Source organism: Astatotilapia calliptera, chromosome 16 (assembly GCF_900246225.1).
Source record: "Astatotilapia calliptera chromosome 16, fAstCal1.2, whole genome shotgun sequence".
In the NCBI taxonomy this organism is placed as follows: domain Eukaryota; kingdom Metazoa; phylum Chordata; class Actinopteri; order Cichliformes; family Cichlidae; genus Astatotilapia; species Astatotilapia calliptera.
The window spans coordinates 31,431,231-31,453,931 of record NC_039317.1 but is presented as its reverse complement, the minus strand read 5'-3'; positions in this window follow the sequence as shown (position 1 = coordinate 31,453,931).

Sequence of the window (22,701 nt, the reverse complement as noted above, 5' to 3'; positions counted from 1 at the left end):
CCTATTTTCACAGGCTGTTGAGTCACTTTGAAACTGGCTATGGGTCTGTGTGTGTGTGTGTTTCTTTTTTTAACTACACGATCCTTCTGCTGAGCACTTTGTCAGACACTTGTACTGTTTTAAATGTGCTCTACAAATAAAGCTGACTTGATTTGACTGGACCCTCTATTTGGCAACAATGGGAAGGAAAAACTCCTTTTTATCAGGAAGAAACCTCCCGCAGAACCGGGCACAGGAAAAGGCAGCTATCTGCTGTGACTGTGGTAAAGGGAGGGAGACAGGACAGGACAAGCTGTCATTATTATTAACTCATAAATTAGTCACATTATACAATAAAAATCACTTTGAAAGATTTTATCATCAAAAATGAGGAAAAAATGAACTTTATATAAGATTAATTTAAAAACGATCTGTGTTCCGGTTTGGAAAACAGAACACAAATAATTTATTTTACTTGCTCACAAAGGTAAATAAGTCATGTAGTTTAACAATATGAGACTGGCTATGCTCCCTGTTCTCTGTCTTGTACATATAACAAAAATTGACAATTAAAACTCAGAAGCACACAGCAGAGTACAGCTATGTGAAGCAGCTATCACCTGCTGTGGTGACAGAGTGGAGACACCTAGTTTTATGGATTGGTGGAGCTTGGTGCAGTCAGTAAAACAGCATTTGGAGACTGAAGGAGCTCAAACCGCAGCATTGGAGTCAGTTGGAGTAGTCTGCATGTCTGATTCAGATGCATATAGTTATGACGTTTATTGTTTGTTTTCAGTTTATGCCTTTCACATTGTATTGTGTTAATGTGTTAACAAACAAAACAAACAATACAAATATAGATGGATATCAATGCCGTTTATAAGAAAAACTAAAAAATGTCATAAAGAATTTTTATAAAACCCAATTTTTAGGACTAATTTAAAAATTTTCTTAAATGTTTTTTTTAGATTAAATTTCAATTAATTTATTTAAACTCTATTAAAATAATACACAGTGCATTATTTTACTACTACTGTATTTTATTCATTTGAATTTAAAGCCAGGAACACATTTCCATCATGTTTACAACTCCACTCTATCAGTTTTTAAAACCAACAACATCAATACAAGCAGCATAGTGTTGTGGCCATTAGCACTATTGTTCCATAGCAAGAAGGTCCTGGGTTTGAATCCACCTGAAATTTAAAATCTAAACAATATGAATAGTAATGCCAGTGATGACATCATTTTATGTTAAGTATTTAAATATGTTTAATTTTGTATGCTAACATAGCTGTAAGGTATATATGACAGAAGTTTTGGAAACAGATGCATTGTGCATTTTCTTTCACATAAATAAATAAAGAAACTTTTCTTCCCCGTATTCCAAGCATAAATGGTTTCAACTTTACATTATATTTTCAAAGAGGGATATGACCTTTGCAGAAAATGTTGACACAACATTAACTAAGACCGATCAAACATCATCTGCTTACTGAGAGGACAACAACACCTGCCGCTTCCCAGCAAATGTAGCGAGTAATTCTGTATCAGTTGCATCTCAAGCTAATGTCTCATGAGGCGCAGACGTTCCTGCCAAAATCTGAAGGTAACAGATAGGTGGAAGAGTGTGAAGTCTGTGTGTGTGTGTGTCTATGCATATACCATAGCACGTGTGCAATGACTATTTAGGTAGATACCCCTGTGGAGGTGATGTATGTCTTTATAAACACCTGATTATTTTTAGCTTTTTGATTTCTTTTGTTATGTTATTAACAAAACTTGTTACATAGACAATTAGTCTCGTAAATCCAGTTTGTAAAAACCTCGTATAATCATCAGTCTCTCTATTCACTGTTCACTGTTGTGTGTCACCTTTTTATGCAGTAGAGAGATTTGTTTGAAAAGAATTGAAATGAAGCTCCTTCACCGTTGATTGAATGAAAAATCACACATAAATGTAACAAATTAAAAGAATATAAGTTTTATCCTTTGAGTTTTGAATATCACCCCATTTATACATCCACACAAACAGATTATGCACCACCCTTTGTAATGCTGCAAACACATTAGGAATGTGAAGTAACACTTCATACATATTTATAACACCTATCATTAAAGCAAAAGTTGGAAAAGTTCATTAGCTAACCAACCCTTGAGGGTCTTGGTACTATTTTGTACAGCACAAACAACAAGCATGCAGAAGAAGTGAAATAAATGCCACTCACTAAACTGAATAATGAGACAAGAAGTGACGAGTTTGCAATACAAAGGTGAGAACAAAGCTTTTTAAAACTTTTAAAACTTTTTCAGTGTAAGTATTTTTATTTGTATTTGCTTTCAATGCTAAATCACACTATATAATAAAGATATGGTAAATAAATGGTAAATGGCCTGCATTTGTATAGCGCTTTTCTAGTCCCTAAGGACCCCAAAGCGCTTCACACTACATTCAGTCATTCACCCATTCACACACACACATTCACAGATATCAGTTATAGTGTCACGGCTGGCGGAGGGAGCCGTGTGGTGTGGAGGAAAAGGAGGACCCAAAATGCAGCAAACTGATGATACGAGTGACGTTTTATTTACAGGGTGGTAGTGGCAAAAACAGGCAATGAAGCACGAGTAATTACAAACGGAAACCTAAACTGGGAGAAACTAAGTGACAAACCTGGGACCATACAAAGGGGTGCGGGGCAGAGAGACGCAGAGACAGGAACACCATAGAACGCAGATGAATGTAGATTAACGCAGTGATACATGGATGAACGCAGACGAGCCGACAACAAACACAGACCGACACCCACTAAATATACACACACAAGGTAATCAGGTAATCGCACACAGGAGGGAAGAACAGCTGATCTGAATACACATGATGACTGGAGGACACAAGCTGAACACAATGACAACAGACACAGACTTTCAGAACAAAACAGGAAATCTAGAACCCGAACCGGACACAAGGGGGGAGGACACAGAATAACTAGACAGAGGGAAATAATCACAAAACAAAACGCTGGGTCAACGACCCAGGACCATGACATATAGTGTGTTTAAAAATCATATATTGTCATTTATTGTCACTTTAATGCTTGTTAAATTAAAATTTAAACTGGGGAACCCTAGAAATACATTCAGTAGAGAGACATTAAAATCAAAGAAGTGCAATTGAAATGCTGTAGATTCTATTTGTGATTCTATTTTGGATAATTTAAAGAACAGTATATTTTTGGATCGTTCATAAAAAATAAATAACATGCAAATTAAGAAAAAAAAAACCCTGTTGCTCAATGCGTCACCTTGTGTATTAAAGCCAGCATGACACACATGTTTTACAGTGTTTAATCCATGACAGTTGGTAGTAACACCTGGTCGAGTCTGACTAAAAACCACATTTCAAGCGACTCACAGAAGCTGCACAGAGCCCTCCTGGCTCTCATTATGAAGGCTTAAAGCACCTATCTCCACCTCGAGGCAGTTCAAAGCTTGAAAAAAATTTGTCCAAATGGGTCAAATAAAAATATAAGCCTTCTCTGCCTGTTTTGATGTTTTGGCATTTTTTTAAATGGCGAAATATTACAGATAAAGAGGAGCAGCTTAAACCAATTATCATCTGGAGTGAAAGAAGAAGCGAATGAGAATAAAATTTGTCACAGTCGGCCTCAGCATATGACCACGCTACTATAATTAGCATGGCCTTTTTTAATCTTCTTTGATAAGCTACTGAAAAGTATTTCAATAAATTGAGAATATGATTTTGATTCATATTTTTATCTGCTCGGTAATGACACAATGTAACTACTCAGTGTGGTACATCAGTTTTCCTTACACACCAGCTTACACATCAAGGCATTAGCAAACAATATGCATTAATTGGTATGATTTAATGATAATAGATTTATAATTATTCCAATTTATTCCAATCAAATTGTTTGACAGGAAAAAAAACCCTGTATGCCTTAGATATTATAATAGATATTTAACAGCTTACATATATTAATCTAGACGCTAGCAATAATACCAAAATGAAAAAAATACAGTAAGTAAGTTTGGCATGATGGAGATATTCGGTTTACCATTTTATTTGACAGGCATTTATTAACCCATCAAAGTACTTTACATCAGAGGGCACATTTAAAATCCATGCATTTACCCTTCATACAGCTCTTTCCTCTACACACCGGACTTTCATGGCTAATTCAGAATCACCATTTAACCTGTGTGGGAGTCAGAGGGAACCTGCATATGCAATACAAAAGTGAACATACAAGCTCACTCACAGAAAGGCTGACTGGGTGATATAAACCTGGAGCCTCCTTTCTGCAGTAAATTATGTTTGGCAGTAAATAATGTCCACGATTTCAGACATGTGACAGTGCAGGGTCGAGATAATAAGATGCCATTCACAAAAGCCTAGAGACCGGTCTGTAATAACTTAGCAACCACCAGTCATGAGTGAGAGTGTGTTTTCCCCAACCTGTACACGGTTGCCCAGAAGTTGATGCAGTCAATGTGAAAGCGAAGTCCCAGTCACAAAAGCCTTTTACTGGAAGAATTTCTATTCTTCCCCAGCAACATCCACAATCCTACAATAAATTGCTGAAAACTGCAGTGTGATTATTATAAAATTGCCATGGTTTTCCACAGTTTGCATGTGGCATGCCGATTTGTCTGCAAACACTCTGCAAGTGGTAGCAAAACTTCAAAAAGTATGGTTGCATGGCTGAGGCACAGTTTTTACTTTGATGGTAAACCACTTCCAGTTTGCGTCACACTTTTTTGAATTTTACTAGCACTCAGCTAGCAGTCGTAGAGTGTGCGCAGAGAAGTTTGTCTTCTATGCAAATCTGCAAGCGTCCAGAAAAACATGTTTGTGTTCTCCTTCTGTCTCAAATCACCCTGGACACTTGCCTCCACCTCGTCCACCCTGACTACCCTCTCTTGACCCAAGGTATTTAAACTCGTTCACCTTCACTTGCATCTTCACTGTAGCACCCGGCAGGCTCCAATTTACACATATTAACAGTCATACACTCATCATGGACATGAATGTCATGGTAATTTGTGGCTTTTAATAATTCCCTTGATGGACACTCTATTTCCAGGGTGGAAGGACTGTGCAGCATACAAATTTGATGACTTTTAAAAAACAAGAACTTTGGTTTTACTTTGCACTTTTATTTCATTATATGTAGGTTAGGACTTTTTCTAGATTGTGGCCTGATGTGTTGCTTTTCTAGCTCACTTAACTTTGTCAGACATGCTCTCTTCAAAGGATTTCTTGATTCTGGCCTGGGTGTGGCTAGTGAAACTGAACTGTGGTTGATCACAGTTAACTCATGATTACTTAAAATTTGTTTGATGATCTGAAACATTTAATTGTGACAATTATGCAAAAACGAGCATCAGCACTGTAGATACAGAAAAAAACCAACCTAGACGATTCAGATGAAAGATAACCCAAAGTTCCCAGTAGAGAGCAAACTGAAGTGATACGACACTCGTTGCCTATTGCAACAAATGTGACACAGGTGGGAATATGTGGATTATCTTCTATCAAACTGAATGTGAGATGGCTTCATGCACACAGTAAATATGAAACTAAGTAACTAAAATAATTTACTGGGCATAGTTCAGGCCAACAAACACATGACAAGGTTCATTTTAGCTTCATTGCACAGTATTACCCATTACAATTCACACCCAAAGCTTGCTGAAACCAAAACACCCACACGCCAATCACAGGTTTGCTGTAAGAGAGCAGGGACAGACAGGAATTAGAGATGGTGCTGAGGGGATGGTGAGGGAAAGAGAGGTCTTGATTAAACAGTTACTGCCACGTAGCCTCACTCCAGGCAATTTGCTAAGACTAACACATTTTCGAAATGCCTCGGCTTGCTGCCAATCAGTTGCTCTGCATAGAAATGTGGCCAGAAGGTTTTGGATTTTGTAGTAGGAAGGATGTCATTGGAGAGAAGTGCCGCTGGCATCCAACACCTACTCTCCTGGAAATATGCTTCAGAAATGTCACATGCAGGTGCTACATTTCTGCCTGTCATAGATTTGAAATGACAGCGTGTACATGCAGGAGACAGGTTCTGAAATAATAGATTTAATGCAGCATTCTGTCCTGTCATATATTATAGCTGTGCTGTATGTACGCATGTAAGATGTTAATATTCATTTCAATTTGGCTGAAATTCAGAATTAACATAGTTGATTTGAATGTTTGAAGCTACAAAGAAACTTGCCAAAGGCGGTGTGAAGGAGGATATTCACATGCAGTAGCACTCACACATTTGCAAATGCGCACACACAGATATTTTCTCGGTGTCAAAGCAACTGTAACCCATCATGCCCCCACTGGTGGAGGTGCCAGCCACTGGCTCCCTCAAGGATGACAGGCAGATGACAGCGCACACAGTGTGGCAGCTGCAAAAGATCGTCTGCAAAAGCTGGAAAATTCCTGTCTGCTTACGACAAACACTAACTGTGGTTTCACAAAATATTCAGCTCTCATAGAGAGTATTTTGACTCCCATTTTTGCCCAGCTATCTACACTCAATGAACTCAACAATTGCTGGAAAGCTGAGAGGAGCAATGTTGTTTTGTTTTTCGGTGGAGCATTATTTTGATGCGCAAAAAAACCGGAAACACTCAGCTATACCTAAGTGGAAACCTATTAATAATCATTTAAGTCGGTTAACTGGTGAAGACATGTCCATCTTGATTCTCATGTGTTTGACTAGTGTGCCAGTACAAAGTTTTCTACAACAGTGACACATTTTATATATGTGCTTGCAAATGTATTAAAAATCACAAACTAATATCAGTTATTTACAAAAGTGTTCAAAGCATCAGCAGAGACAGTAACATGCTTTTCTTTTTTACTTATCTGTTTGCATAAAACAGAGGAAGCAGAGATGGAAGAGTCTCCTAGATGGCTGTCTCAGCATCAATCTGCCTTTTTTTGGCAGCCCGTGTGGAGTTTGCCAAATGTAAAAACTCAAAGACCATGTGGCAGAAAATATTCTCTGATCTAACGAAAGAAAAAGTGAAATCTTTGAGGAAAACTTTAAGCCGTTTGTTGAACACCAGGCACTGCTCATCGCCTGCTAACGCCATCTCTACTGTGAAACATTAAGGTGCCAACATGATGTTGTGGGTGTGCTCTGAGTGGCAGGGAGCGGGAAGTGGTCACAAGGATGAATGGAGCAAAATGCAGAAAGGTCCTTGAAAAAAATAACTTGTTTCAGAGTGCAGCAACTTGAGACTGAGTGACAGTTCACCTTTCAGCACCTCAATTACCTGAAGCAAACCGCCAAGACAATGCTGAAGCTGCTTTAAGACAGTGCTGACTGTTCCTGAGTGGCTCACCCAAAGGCCAAGCCCCCAAAGGATGTGGAGTGACCTGAAGTTCACATACGTTTTCCACCCAGTGTGATCAAGCTACAGAGGAAAAGGAAAAATGGTATGAACTGCTTACAAAGGTATTTTAGGCACTTATTTACAACACTTTTGTTAGAACTTTCCCTAGTGCGCACAGCGTAAACCACCATGAACCTCTTATTATTTCCTCACAAAATGCTGCTCGTAACTGATGTCAGAGCAGTGAAAGCAGAGCCAGCAGCAGCTTGCCTCACACGCCGGTCTCCCATCAGTCTCCTGTCAAAGACTGGAGGTTTATCCACAATTCACATGCACAAACAACCAGAAAAAAGCTGCTTACTTCTGAACTTGACAAGCTCCATCCATTGCTAACAGATAATGGAAGAGAAATACACACATGAAATAGAGACATGCTACAGTTTCCAATGAGAACCAAGACAAGCAGAGTTTCCAGTGACAATAGCCTAGTATGGCCATAAGAGGTCAGCACTGTAAAGAATGCATGGAAACAGGTGAGACTTGACTAGCCAAGAATCTGACAACAGAGAGACAGACAAGCATTCGCATTCGATTTAGACACAGGGAGAACATGGATGCGCCACACAGAAAGACCCCAACCAGGTGGTGGAATCAAACTCAGGACCTTCATGTTGTGAGACAACAGTGCTACACACCACGGCACCAAGCTGCTGGTAGCTACGATAGGCTCCAGATGGCCCACAATCCTGATAAGGATAAGTGGAAGAGAATGGATGGACCAAATTAAGCAACATTTCATGGCTTGAAAAATCCATGAAAAAATCTAAAAATTGTTCCTAAAATGTCAAAAAATGTGATTTGTGTAGAGAAAGACTATTTTCTAATAAAGGCAGCATCTGAGGCTTTCTTTTACTTGATATGAAGTTTTCTCTGCTGTTTGAAAGTATCAGAAGTGACAATCCTGCAAATATTAATTGATTAACTTTTTCTGTGGGAATCTTGTCAGAACAGCTTTATTTACCCAGGAAGGGCACTCAGGAGAATTAGGTGTTGTTACAAAAAACATTTAGGAGATTAGGTGTTGGGACTCATAGCATGATTTCTTAGAGAGATCCACATCTACCCATCAATCCAAAAAAGTCTGATCCATCTCCTTTTATCTTCAGTCTCCTAAAATTAGAGGAGAGAATCTCAGACTCCTGCAGACAGGGAATTATTACATTCTAGCAAGAGACTCTTTTCTAAATTGCCCTGGAAACCTTAACAAGACCTTGTTTAGGCAAGATTATCTTACATTTTCCCAACAAATGATTTAAAGTAAGTTATTTCAATTGTACACTATTACATGACAGATGTCACAATTTTATTGCTTTTTATCATCTATACAGATATTGCTCAATGATTGAAAAGGTGCATTTTATTTCTAAATGTCCCCATTTCTAGGAAGTTATCACTGCACAACTTACTATTGGGCCACCTTAGCATGTCTTGTTTCAGCATGTCACAAACTCTGACTAAAAGGATAAATCAGCTGACACAATCCACTTTGCAAGGAAAACTAAACCCAACAAAGTTCAAGGTAAATGTGTAACAGCAGCACAGGAAACTAGGAATGGTAAAGCTACCGTGAGACTAGGACTATGAGACCAGACTATGAACATGTTATGTCTAACAGTCCCCTCTATATCTGTAAATAATCAGGTTTCTGTAGTGACTCCTAAACTTCAGCAGTAATGTGGCTCTATTGTAGGGAACAGCTGCTCCACCTGGTTGGTCCAATGAGCTACTCTGCCTTAGTAGCTTTGCTAGTAGTAGACTATGTTGTAGCTTTGACTGCATCATTCTCAGAACATACTCATCCCATTATCTGGCTTTACATAACACAATCGTGATATTTATTTATCATGTTTGAGTTCTCTATAGACCTGCAATATATACTTTGCTTGTTGTGTATACTGGTTGAGCCTGTTCTTTATTTTAAAAAAAGTAATTAGTTGTTGTTACTATATATGTCTTGCAAAGTACAAGTCAGAACTACCTTGTTGACATTACTTTTTTTTTTTACTATTACAACATATAAGTCTCAAACTGACTGAATGCTTAGAAGGACCACAAATAGAGCTGGGAAGCCTTGAGTGGTGGCAGTGTGGTGAACAGTACTCGAGTTTCTCCTTCCTTCATGCTGATCAAATTCTTACTGCTTTAAAAAAGCTCTTAGTGAGCACTAGTGGTGACCATGAGTTTGAAAAGGTTTTATATGTGACACAAATGCTATCCCTGTGACTGTTTCTTTCTAGAAAGCTTTGAGTAATACTGTCAGGCAAAATTCAAATCAAGATTGTGGCAAAAAATCAAAATATTACTGACTAGTGTTGTTTTAAAAAACAAAAACAAATAAACAACATTCACAGATACTAATCGATACAACCACCCAGCGTAAACCCTTTGCCAGATCAAACTGTGTGGATCGATCTCCTGTGGTAATGCCTGTGGAAATAATTGAGTACCCAAAGATACATTTATCTGATAGCCATCAGCAAACATGCTGTTGTCAAAGCAAACTAATGAATCCTTAATTTTGCTCTTGCATATAATTATGTAAGTGTTACGGCGCAGAACATGAAATCTCAATAGTTGTGTGAGACATTTAGCCAAAAGCCTAAATAGTTGGTCATGAACTAATTTATTTATTGAATTTATTTTGGAAAATTTCTTAAGCAGACCAAAATGTAGACCACACTACAGACAGAAAGTCAAGGAGTAAAACTATAGAGAAATAAAAAATAGACATAAAAATAAAAAAGTAAAAGTACTGCAGGCTGGTTGTAGGAAATCCCAAAGAAAGTCTACAAGAAAATACATTTTAACAAGAACAGACTTGGAACTGGACAGGAGGGCAAAAGCAAAGGAACATGAACATAACCAATGGCCATGACTGAATAGACCGACCCATAAAGACAGAGGGGAAGATTTGGAAACAAGGCCTAGGTAGAAACAGTTAGAGTGGGGCAGACAATGGAAGTAGGAAGGGAGTAAAAGCTGGAAGTAAAAAAACAAAAAGTAAAACTGTAAACCAATAATGGAAACTTTAAAAAAATAAACCTGAAGCAGGACCCAGACCGCAGTGCTCCGCTTTTGAAAAGTTTCTTTCACAGGTAGTCAGTTCAATCTGGAGCAGCAAGAACATCACGTGAGTGTGTGTTCACTGAACAGGAATAATCTGCTACCAAGGAAAGAGGAAGAGTTTGGCCAGAGCTGTACTGACGGATATGTTGCTGTGATTTTGATGTGAGTTCAGATTTTGAGTTTTTTTTCCAGAACAGGTGTTTTTCCAGCAAGCAAAGGAAGTACTGGAAGACACGCAGGCAGGTGAATTTCAGGTAAGGAAAAACACCGTTCTTCTTTTTGCAGGGACAGCCCACCTCAAGATTACAGGTGTGTTTTTATTCTGGTGCTTCAGCCAACTGAGAGAATTACTGAGAGGCAAAGAGGGTTTTTTTTAGGTATTCAAACAAGCACCAGAGAACCTTATTACCACAAACCAATATGACTCCAACCTGGCAAGGAGTGTAAGCCCGAGCTGGTCCTTAAATACAGAACAGGTGTGTCAACTGAAGAGTGGATTTCACCACCAGGTGGAGCCCAAAGTAGAGCTGGCCCGAACTCCACCTGAGAGCAGAGGAAAGAGAGAAGAAGGAGAAAAAAATCCTTACACCATGACAAAAACAGAGGGAACCAAAAGACAAATAACTAACATTGAAAAACATCAAAACTTAAACAGGGGGACACTGATGGCAGGAGGACACAGGAAACTAGAAACAAAGGTGTGTAACCAAACCAACAAATGCAGAACGGCCATGACTGTAAATAGAGATGGCCTTGCAGCAAATAAATACATGGGCCTGTCCCTGTACTCAGTAAAGGACTGCTCAGTCTCCCTTCACCATTAGCAAGTATCTGAGCATGAACTTTCCTTTTAAGTGCACTGCATATTAGTTAGTGTGTTAACTTGAAGCTGAACTTGCTGTGCGCTTACCTGTTCAGTCTGCAGATGTGTTATCTACCTAAAGTGATGCGCAGACTGAAATATGTAAAGAGCTGGGCTGAACGTGACACATGTAAAGTAATATCTAAAATAAACACATTAAACTTATGTATACATATGATGCATAGCTGGTGGAACAGCCCGCAGGTGTTTGGGATCTGGGAATATCACTTGCCATCCATATGCCAACAGTCTGTGGGAGAATGAATTGTCAAGAAATAAGTACTATGCACTACAGTGGATTAAGTAGTTAGACAAACATAATAAGCACTTACACACACAGAGGAAGTCAGCAGTAATTTCCCTGGGAGTTTCAGACAATACTGAGTGAGGAAGGAATGAAAATTTGGAAGACAGAGACTCCCTCGGCTGTTTCTGTGTTGTCTTACGTACAGTGTGATGTGTCATATGAACTTGTTTTCTGTCTCTGTTCCTTGAGGCTGCTAAACCATACAATGAAAAGACAAATTTAGTGTGTCTCCTAGTTGTCGGCCTCCGTTCTGACTTCTTTAGGAATTTTAAAATCAATACTGATAACGCTACTCGCTGAATTTAAAAAAATCTAAAATGTATTAGCTGGTATTTTTTCCCCAGACACATGAAGCAGAAACAGATTTTGACATTTGTTATGTGTAGTTATTTGAGTCCTTACTAAAATAATATAACAATAGAGTTCAGCTATAACCTTGTTTTACTGTCAATGCTAATATGATACATGTGAAAATACCTAACATCAGTCAGTATATCTGTTTGTATTAGCTGGGGTTTACGTTTTTTAAAATACAAGCTAATATCTTATTGTTATTTTTAACAAATCCAATAAAGAAGACCAAACTCAGTAATATGTTAACCCACCTATTAATACTTTTTTTTATATAACCGCATAAAGAAATTTAAATATTAAGTTTGGACACCACAGGATATTCATGCGACTTGTTGATAATCAGAAATTGTCAGAATATCCTCAACTTTACCCTTTAATTTTGTATTACATACAAAAAATTATCAGAAGGAGATGCCAAACGTGTTCACAGAGAAGCCACTGATTATCCTCAGACGATGGTTCAGTTGTAAGTTCAAACCATTTAGTAAGCAGATTCTCATCAAATTGAAATATTGGAGCAGATTTCCATTAAAGCTTCTGTCATATCAGATATTTTAAAATATAATTAAGGATAAATAATTAATCCAATGAATTGCTTTTTCTATGTACCGTATAGACCCAGGGCCTGCCTCACAAAGTAGGATTACTAACCTTATCTCATGTGGGTATGGCCTGTATGGAGTTTAAAAATGACAGCTGTTAACACGTCAAGGATAAGCTGTATCCAGCCTGTACTCAGCAAAAATTTATGATGCAAAGATGTAAATCACCATTACATTTCTTCAGCATCAGTCTCAGATGCTCTATTGCACCACAGTTCTGGCCTGAAAAAATGCACACTTTGAGCTTTTCTTGCTCACTTGGCAGCTCTTTGAAGTCGTGTCCACTCGTATGTAATTGATACGAGCAGCCGTTTACAGAGTCCTGTTTTAAGAGAGACTGCCAATTAGGCTGTCTGTCACTTATGTAACACTAATGAGAAATTACACCCTTTAATCACTGTAAATGTTGATACTAACGGTGAGCTACCTGCCAACCTCCACAGCATTCAGTGAATACAAATTGGCCAAAGCAGAGCTGACTGGAGCCTCAGTATATGTTTTACTCTCTATCTGAGGACCAACTCTTGAACTTTTAAAGCCTGAACCATGCAATAATTGCCAGAAAATTCAGTTTTATTGAAAAACAACAACAATAATATTGATTATAATTATGATGGAAACTAGGTTTTTGTACATTCAGATAGGCTTAAATCACATGTTTGTTCCTCAGGAATAAACTGTACTGCATGAGTTGTACATTTGCTCCTAGTTTGAGATTAAAATGACAGCAAGAAAAAAAGAACACCTCTGCAGATAATTGGGTGTTAACAGTTTTACTGTTAAGTTTGATAGGAAAGCCTCAGGTATTTGAGGAAGCTGTCAAAAAAAATGTGAGCAGCTGGAAGGATTATGCTGAGAGAACTAATCCTAGACATAAACCAAAAAATGATTTTATTAAAGTCAGCCATACTGAAACACAGGTCTTGGTGAAAGTGGTGGCAACCAGTGGTGACACAGTCGTGACAGCAGTGTAGAAGTAAGACCGATGAGCATTTTAACACAGTGTACGCAGGTGTAATTACTGATGTTAGCGGCCACCTGGTAGCCAGTCAGTGCTTGTGGATTATAAGTGAAGCAGCTGATATGGAGTTATGTCCTTGTGCCAGTCAGCTTGGAGGATGTCCAACCTGTGCTTATTAAAAAGTAAGAATCAAAAAGCTTTCTGGGTATTTAATGTGTTTCCTCTCAAGTTTTAAAGACCGCTGTGCAGTGAAAAACACAATCTCCATTTTCAATGGCTCTAATCCTGTTTAAATGTAGATTAGAGAAACTCTGTAATGTAATTAAATGCAGGTATGAGGTAAACAGCTCTTTCTCCTTCTGACTTGAGCATTATATGGAAGTGTGCCCAGTGTCTACATTAACATTTTTTGCTACTAGAAAAGTGGCAAGTTTTGTTTTCATGGCTTTTAAATCTTGCATCTTAGGTGAGCACAGGATAACAGGACAGAATTTCTATTCATTGTGAAAAGTTTTAAGCTCCAAGATATGGAGGTTTTGTTCTTGGATGGCATTTATAAAGAACTCACCATATTCACATGTACAGAGCATATCTCAGGGGAGGGCGGTGTGGTGGAAAATCCAAACGCAGGCTACATAGGAAGGTTTAAAGAACAGTAAGCAAGCTGCTAAAAAATTCTCAAGAGAGAACGCAGGAAACTATAATCACAAAAACAGATGAATCAATTTAATCAAAACAAGAAACATTTTTTAAAAAGAGAGCAAAGTTAAAAAAAAAGCAACAAAAAAGTCCAGGTCACAACAGCTTCACAGTAATAACCGTCTTTGTTATTGAAGTAACTACCTTGCAGGCAAAAGATTTACCAGTCTCTGAAAACTGAACAGAGGTTGGCTGTTAGTCAAAGTCTGTCTCCTGCAGGGCGATAAGTGTGAAAACTCTACAGCAACATCTGAAATTCATCAGAAAACAGCAATTATTTGTATTTTCACTTAATAAGAACAGTGAGTAGAGGGTAAATAAAAACCTTGTAAGAATGAGTCATTTAACTCAGGTGTTAATGAACCTGAAGCTCAACATTTAGTCACAGTAGTTTTACTGCAACTGTCTTCACAGATTATATCTTGATAACAGGTAAATGTTAAAACTTTAAGCTCAATGAATAAAATGTAAAATCACTGGAAACCACAAACATGTCTATAGCATTACTTATAGGCTTTATAATGTGCTTTGATAAGTAAACCTGCATTCTTTAAAACAGACAGCATGTGGTGCCTAAAGACATTTTTCTGATGAGGATATGGACCAGTTATGCATCAGTTCCTACTTTCAATTCATATTTACCACAACATGATGAAAATTTAGTAAATTATGGCCCCAATGAGAGCAAAAAAGGAAGCTAAACCAGGTAAGCTTGGTTGGCAAGTTGTTAACCTATGAACCAACCAGTCACAGCAGATGGCCCCGCCCCTTTCTGAGCCTGGTTCTGTTGGAGGTTTCCTCCTGTTAAAAGGGAGTTTTTCATTCCCACTGTTGCCAAGTGCTTGCTCAAAGGGGTTGGGTTGATTTTTGGGATGTTCTCTGTAATATTGTAGAGTCTTTAGCCTCCAGTATAAACATCCTTGAGGTGACTGCTGTTTTGATTTTGTGCTATATAAATAAAATTGAATTGAATGTGTAGTGTCTCTTGGTTTCTCAGCCTTAGTCTTCTCACTGTGAAAAAAATCTCAGTTTGACGTTTCACTGACCTTTTGGTCACAATGATTTCAGATTTTTCTGAAGACTAAAATTCAGCACAAATCTTTCTCACACATTTTCTAATATTTCTTTTAACAACATTATGGGGGAGCTGAAACGATGAGGGAAAGGTTCTATGTGAGCATTCATCTTTGAATTTTACTGCTCAGTGCTTATTCAAGTGAAGGCCTATTTCCAGATGATTCACCTGTATGGAGCTATGGCCCCACGCAAAAAGAATTTCCTGTGACCACTCATTCTTATTCTCTTTATGTACACAGACACACACCTGCCTCCTCCACAAAAGCTTGAAAGTGCGTCACTTAAATCATATCCAGACCTCTGTGACAAAGCCAGTAGTGTGTTTTGAAAATGCCTTACTGCTTCAGGCACAGCGGTGCTTTATAGATTTCATTTCACAGCAGCAGCCTACCAGGACTGGGCAAATGGCTCTGCAGTCGCACACTTGGTATAGTTTTTGTACATTGCTTGAGGATGAGTAGATTTGCAGTATCATGCGATCAAAACAACAGTACTCCGCATCTCATTTCACTGTGTATTATTCCATCCCCACAGACATGAGGTGGGGAGACAACTCACGACCCAGCAAGAAATTTCACATATTTTCTACCCTGAGAGAGAACTGCCTTCCCATTATGTGACACATGTCTGTTCTAGTTCGTATTTGTTTAGCATGATTTATTCAGAAAATCATAGATATATTCCTCAGTGAGATTTGGAAAAGAGACCTGAGGACAAACTGCATATACAGATGTATCATCCCACACGTGTTTACACAACTATACAGTATAAAATCCACTAAATATATTTAAATCGTAGAACTAATTGAACCGGTGTGACGGCCGGGATGGCTGATGTGTTTGAGGCGTGAAACAAAACGCAGATACAGGAGAGAGTGATGAAGGTTTAAACAAAAAGCGAGGCTTTATTGTGGTTGATATCATAGGCAGAAAAAAAGCAAAGCGAGCAGGAGGGAAAAACGAAACTAAAACCTACACTGGGAAAAATTAAGGTAGCTCCATGCCCTCCTGGGTTTTAAATGCACCTTAGAACACACATGCATCAACACTACAATGAGCGGGTGGAGGGAGGTTTGGAGTCTTCTCTCACGCCCATTCTCTGCGGCCTGCTGGAGCGGGGGGGCTAGGAGGAGGAGTTGGCCGTCCGACTGGGGTCTGGAATGTGGGGCCTCCCTGCTGCTGTGGAGTCGGGGCGGTCTGCTTCTCCCCACCGCAGGGAAAAGGGTCACACCACCTGGGTCTGGGTGCAGTTCCCCCTCCAGGGGCAAGGGTACCTAGACCCGGTTTGTAGAGTACACTTGGGGAGTGTGATCGTGTGTACAGCGTCTCTTTATGTCTGTCTCCACGTTGGTTGAGTGTGGAGCAAGTGCATATGAGAGCATGAGGGTGGGAATGGATGTTTGTATCTGTGTGTGCCTGTATGTCTGTGTCTATATGTCAGGTTGGGTATCAGACGCCACCTCTCTGGGGACATCTCAGACCCTCCAAGGTTTGGAGGTCTATCTCCCCCCCACCACTTCCCCTGCCGGTGGCGGACTCCCTCAGACATCGGTGCATTGGTGGTTCTTTGTGTCCGGGGATGGGCGTCCAAGTACACACCGGCTCACTCCTTGGTGGCCGCTTATCGGGGCCTGGAGCCTGGTGCTCGCTCGGGCCACTCCGGAGGTGGGGTGCCCCCGGCCCCTCGGCCTGGGGCTCGGTCACTCAGGCACAGCTGGCTGCCGGCGGAGCTCACGGGCGCGTCACTGCAACCCCCCCTGGCTTCTGTCCGCGGCTGCTGAGTGACCCCTCATCTGGGGCTCTCCTCAGCTGCCCCTCTGTGGGTCTTCCTTGGTCTCTTGTGTTCTGGGGGCCTCTGGATGTCTGGAGTTTTGATCTCCTCCATACCTGCTTCATGCCCTGGAGGACGGGGCTGTGGCCCCCCCACACCCTCTAGCAGATCATTACATGAAGGAACCTTTTAAAAAAACAAGCGCGTCCATGCTCACAGGTGTACACACGGGTGATCACACCCACAAACTACACCCTTTTTGGCTCCTACCTCAAAGCACACTGTGTGCTGTTGATCTTACGTGCTGCACAATAATGTTTAATATTTAGTATTTACTGTCATATTCCCATATATCATTGTGATGTTGTTTATTCTATTACTCTCGTTTTCTTCTGCTTGTTTTCTTTTTTCTTTCTCAACAGGTGATCCAGGTGATCGATATATGCATTTTTTTCTCTGCTTATTCTGTTGGTTTTTGTTTTTTGCCCTTCTCCCCCGTCCCTCTTCTCAGCTGTTTTTCTTTCCCTCTTTCTTTCTCCCCTTCTTTCCCCCAGTCAAGTCTGTCCCGTATTCAGCAAATGAAAATAAAGTATGTCAGCTATCTCATCGTAGCATATTTATATGCATATTTATAATTATACGGTTCTTGGAGTGAGTGCATACACTCATGAAGTTTAGTAACTTCAGGTCACTGCAACAAGCCCAGGTACAGTTTACCGACGGATGGGTACAGGACCTTGAAATGCACCGTGTAGAACGAAAGACCATCGTACGTATCATAAGTTTACCAGTCTCACAAATCGTCATCATAAATACACATTCGTTAACCGTTTATTAATAGGACCTTTGAGCTCAATGGTAATTAATTAGCAGTGGAAATAATTTCTGGTAGCGTCACAGAAATGTAGCAGTGACAATAATACTGTATGCTGTAATCGTACTGGGCAATTAGTGATACAAAAACCCTGTTTTATCCTGTGAATAAAAGTATATGTTTTTGTCAATGTACCATAATAACAGAAGCGAAACGCAATATTGTGTCAGGACAATTTACTATTTATGCACAATAAATAAAGGAGCATAGCGCGACAATTTCTGTTCAGCGCCAGACTTGCTTGTAACCTATATCACCAATTATGTTAAGAAAAATGACGCATTAACTACAACAGCAGACTGACCTTTGTGTAAATGCTTGGAGCAGACTAACCTGTGAGCTGGAGTGTTCTGGGACGTTATATTTGATCTTTGAATGGCTGCAATCCGTCGCGTCTTTGTTACTTCGGAAACATGGCTCGAACAATTTCTCCTCAATGACGTAATCCGATAACAACCGATCTCTTTACCCGTCAGCTTCTCGTGGCTGTCATGCGACCGGCTATTGCAGTTAATAATACAACAGCTTCTTGACATTTTTGTGTTTCTTTTTATTGCTGTATAACTGATTTTAATTGAAAGCCTGCGTGCGCTAGTACCGCTTGCCACGAGTTCCCAGAATCCTTTGCGGTTCTACCCGTGAATGACGTCACATTTTCAATCTCTATATAATATGCATGTTAAATTTTATATTTGGGGTAAAATATCAAGTCTTTTCAAGTAAACCGGTTCAAGTCCAATTCAAGTCCCAAGTCATTGGTGTAAAAGTCCAAGTCAAGTCACAAGTCTTAGAACATTTTTTCAAGTCAAGTCTAAAGTCATAAAATTAATGACTCGAGTCTGACTCGAGTCCAAGTCATGTGACTCGAGTCCACACCTCTGACGATATGTATTGCCATATAACGTCTTCTCGATAGGAAAATACAACTATCGCGATAGACCTCATCTCTCTCTCTTCCTCTTTAAAAAAAAAAAGAAAAAAGGAACAGCCAATCCAAATTAAGTAGCGCAGAGCCGAACCACGTCACGTGACTTGTTACGTACAGCACAAGTGCCAAGCCGCACGTGTGTATTTGTTTGCGAAGCAGCTAACCGCCGTGTCGACCGGGTAATGGAGAAAATGAGTGTACCAAGTAGAGAAAAATCAACCGAGAGAACGGAAGAGAACACAGATGACGGCTCGAATGCCGAAGAGATAGTCGAAAAGAAGGGCCAGAAAAGTTCCGTAGTGTGGAGATATTTCGGCTATTTGAAGTCCGACAAAAAACAGAGTAGCACGCACTGTAAGTTGTGCCGAAAGCATGTTCCCACCAAGTCTGGAAATACAACAAACCTTTTTCATCACCTGAAGCAGTGCCACCCACACACTCAATCTCTGACTGAAAGTGCTAATTTGTCATCGAAAACAACCAGGGGAATCCCTGCGAAGAAGCAACAGTCAATTGAGTCGGCTTTCTCCAGCGTCTTACCATATGACAAAAAAGCTAAGAGACATTGCGACATAACGAATGCCATAGCCTACTGTCTTGCTAAAGACATGCTACCAATAAACACTGTCGAAAATGAAGGATTCAAGCAGCTAATTAAGGTACTGGATTCTCGTTACCAACTCCCTGGACGTAAACATTTCTCTCAGACAGCGCTTCCAAAGCTATATAGAGAGTGCCGTGAGGCTGTTGAGAAGGAGCTACAAACTGTATCGTTCTTCGCTACTACATCCAACATGTGGTCAAGTCGCACGCCAGAACCTTACCTTAGCCTTACTGCCCACTATATCGACCAAGACTGGAATCTGAAAAGCAAATGTCTTCAAACTGCCTACCTTCCCGACGACCACATGGGTGAAGTAATTGCATTAGGACTGTCAGAAGCGCTTGCATCCTGGGGACTGAGTGAAGACAAACAAGTCTGCATCACAACTGATAGTGGGACAAATATAGTAAAGGCCACATCCCTGAATAACTGGACCTGGCTGCAGTGCTTCGGACATCGACTTCACTCAGCTATCGGTAAGTTGGGAAGCAGAATAAAATTAAAAATGCCTCTTTTAATTGTGTTTTTGAGCCCATGTAAATATATTAAAAGCTAGAGATCTAAATCACTTCAATGGTTATTGTTAAAAAATAAACATCAGAAAGAATATTCTTCATGTCAGCCTATTTATTTGAGGTAATAGTTGCTGTTGGCATGCATAATAGGCAAATATTCAGTCACTCTTCAGTGTAAATCAAGTTGAGAAAATGTGCTAAATAAAATTTAGAATTCTGGGGTTCTATCAGGATCCCAATTGGCTAATACAGAACCTCAGCTCTTTTTCCTATAAAGAACATTAAATTATGATTCCACCAAATGGGGCAATTCAAGACAAAAAGAACAAGTGATTAAAACGTCAAATATAACAATGATGTTGATAACACCAGCCTCTGTCACCTTTTTATTAGTCCAGAATGCCGCAGCACGCCTTTTAAGCGGCACTAGAAGACAGGATCATATCACTCCTATTCTAGCTAACCTCCACTGGCTTCCTGTCAAATACCGTATTGTTTTTAAAATTCTTCTATACACTTTTAAAATCTTAAATAACTTGGCACCCAGTTATTTGATTGACCTTCTTAATTTATATATCCCTACAAGGGCACTCAGATCCTCTAATCAGGGGCTCCTAATGCAACCAATGTCTCGACTAAAGACGAAGGGGGATCGTACCTTTGCTTTTGCTGCACCAAAACTCTGGAACAGCCTACCGGTTGATGTCCGTGCGTCGGAAACTATTCAATCTTTCAAATCACGGTTAAAAACCCATTTGTTTAAGCTCGCCTTTCAAACTACTTAGCTTAATTTCTTCCCGGTTCGTGCTTGTTGCAATATTACCATCCTATAACTGTATTTCTTTGTTGTTAATTGTTTTCTTTTGCTGTAAACCTGCAAGTATGGCTCGTCTGTGAAGCACTTTGTTGTACCTGTGACTTTTAAATGTGCTATAGAAATAAAATTGAAATTGAAATTGAAATTTTAAATATAAGATAAAACCAGCAGCCCCTCCTAGAGGGTATTTAGTACAGGGGGTAATATTGTGACTTGCCACAGGGCCGCTTTAAAGCCTGAAGCAGTGGATAGACTTGTCTTCCTGTCCCACAACCTGTAGGCTTTTGTCAGACTAAAGTTTTTTATGTATGTATGTATGTATGTATGTCACCTTGGATGTGTACCTAGGATTTAAAGAATGTTCCGTTAGCATCTTTATTTTAAAACTGTTGGAAAAGCTAAGCTATACAACAAGGAGAGTGAGAATTTCCTTTTAGTTCTCAGTTTATTTGATATTGACTAAAGTTAGTCAATTTTGTCTGTTCTTCTGTAAAAAAAACCTAAGATTTATTTTTAGAATTAATATTTTGTTTCTAAGTGGAAGTGACAATTTAGTAGTCTGTTTGTTCTATTTTCAAACTTAAACGCTTTAGCGGCTGCCTTTTGTGTAGTTTGCAATATTTGCCTTTATTTATTTGAAACTGAAGTCTCATTTTCCTTAAGTACATCTGCCCTGTTTAACTTATTATGGGAAATAAATATTTAAATCAATACAAGCTGCTGATTATTTCACATTTTACTTGTGAGCAACGGCACATTTAAATCTTACAAATTTAGTTATTTGGCTTATATCGTGATATATATTGTTATCGCCTGAAATGAAAAAAACATATCGTGATATGAAAAAATCTTATATCACCCAGCTCTAATACAAAGTAAACTCAAAACACTGGGTCACTGGCTCCTGACACCCGGTTGCTACATATGCCAGTTTTCTATTCTGGCTGACCACAGTTTACAAGATGAGTGGAAGATTTTTCACTCCAGTTTTTGGTGCAGTGGGTCCTTTGTGTAAAACACAAAAGTTTCGCGTTCGGCGTGACGGCTGCTCTAAGGAGGTCAGCCACTACATCTGCACCCTTGCTGGGAATATCAAATAATCTGCTAAAAAATCATGGTATTATTTTTGACCAGGATTTGAATCTCACATCTCCAAGCTCATCTGGTCCTTTTTCTTTCATCTAAGAAACATCACAAAAATCAAAACTTTTCATGTGTATTTCTCAGTCTTTCCTAACCCATGTTCAGCTGGTCCAGAACATGGCAGCTAGGTTCAAACATCCCCTCTTTTCTTGCTTCCCGTCACTGGCTTAGAACTCATGTTAAAATTGTATTAATAATATATAAATCCCTACATGGCCAGTCTCCTGCTGAGATCTTATTCTAGGCTTTGATCTCTCCCATCATCTGATCGGGTTCTATAAACTGTACCAAAACCAGAGGTGATTATAATTTTTGAAGTAGTAGCTACTAAACTTTGGAACAGACAACTGGCCTGAACTAGTGAGGAAGACTGTTCCAAACAACTCCCTACTCAAACATTTATCATTTTATAGTTGTTTTTTTAACCTTTGCCCAATTTTTTGTCTGTATTTCGTTTCAAATGTGTATTTATTAGTATGCATGTATGTAAAAACAAACATAAGATCATATATTTGACTGTGTTAGCATGTTGGGACATGTAAAAGTTATTATATTCTTCCTATTATTAAAACAAAAGCAGATTTCTTATTCAGAGCTGAATAAAGAACTCACATGAAGCTTTCATATTGTAGAAAAACCTGGCTGTGACATCTATTGGCTTGCAGGGATCTTTTTTTCTTCCTGTGACTGGTCTACTTTTACTGTCCAA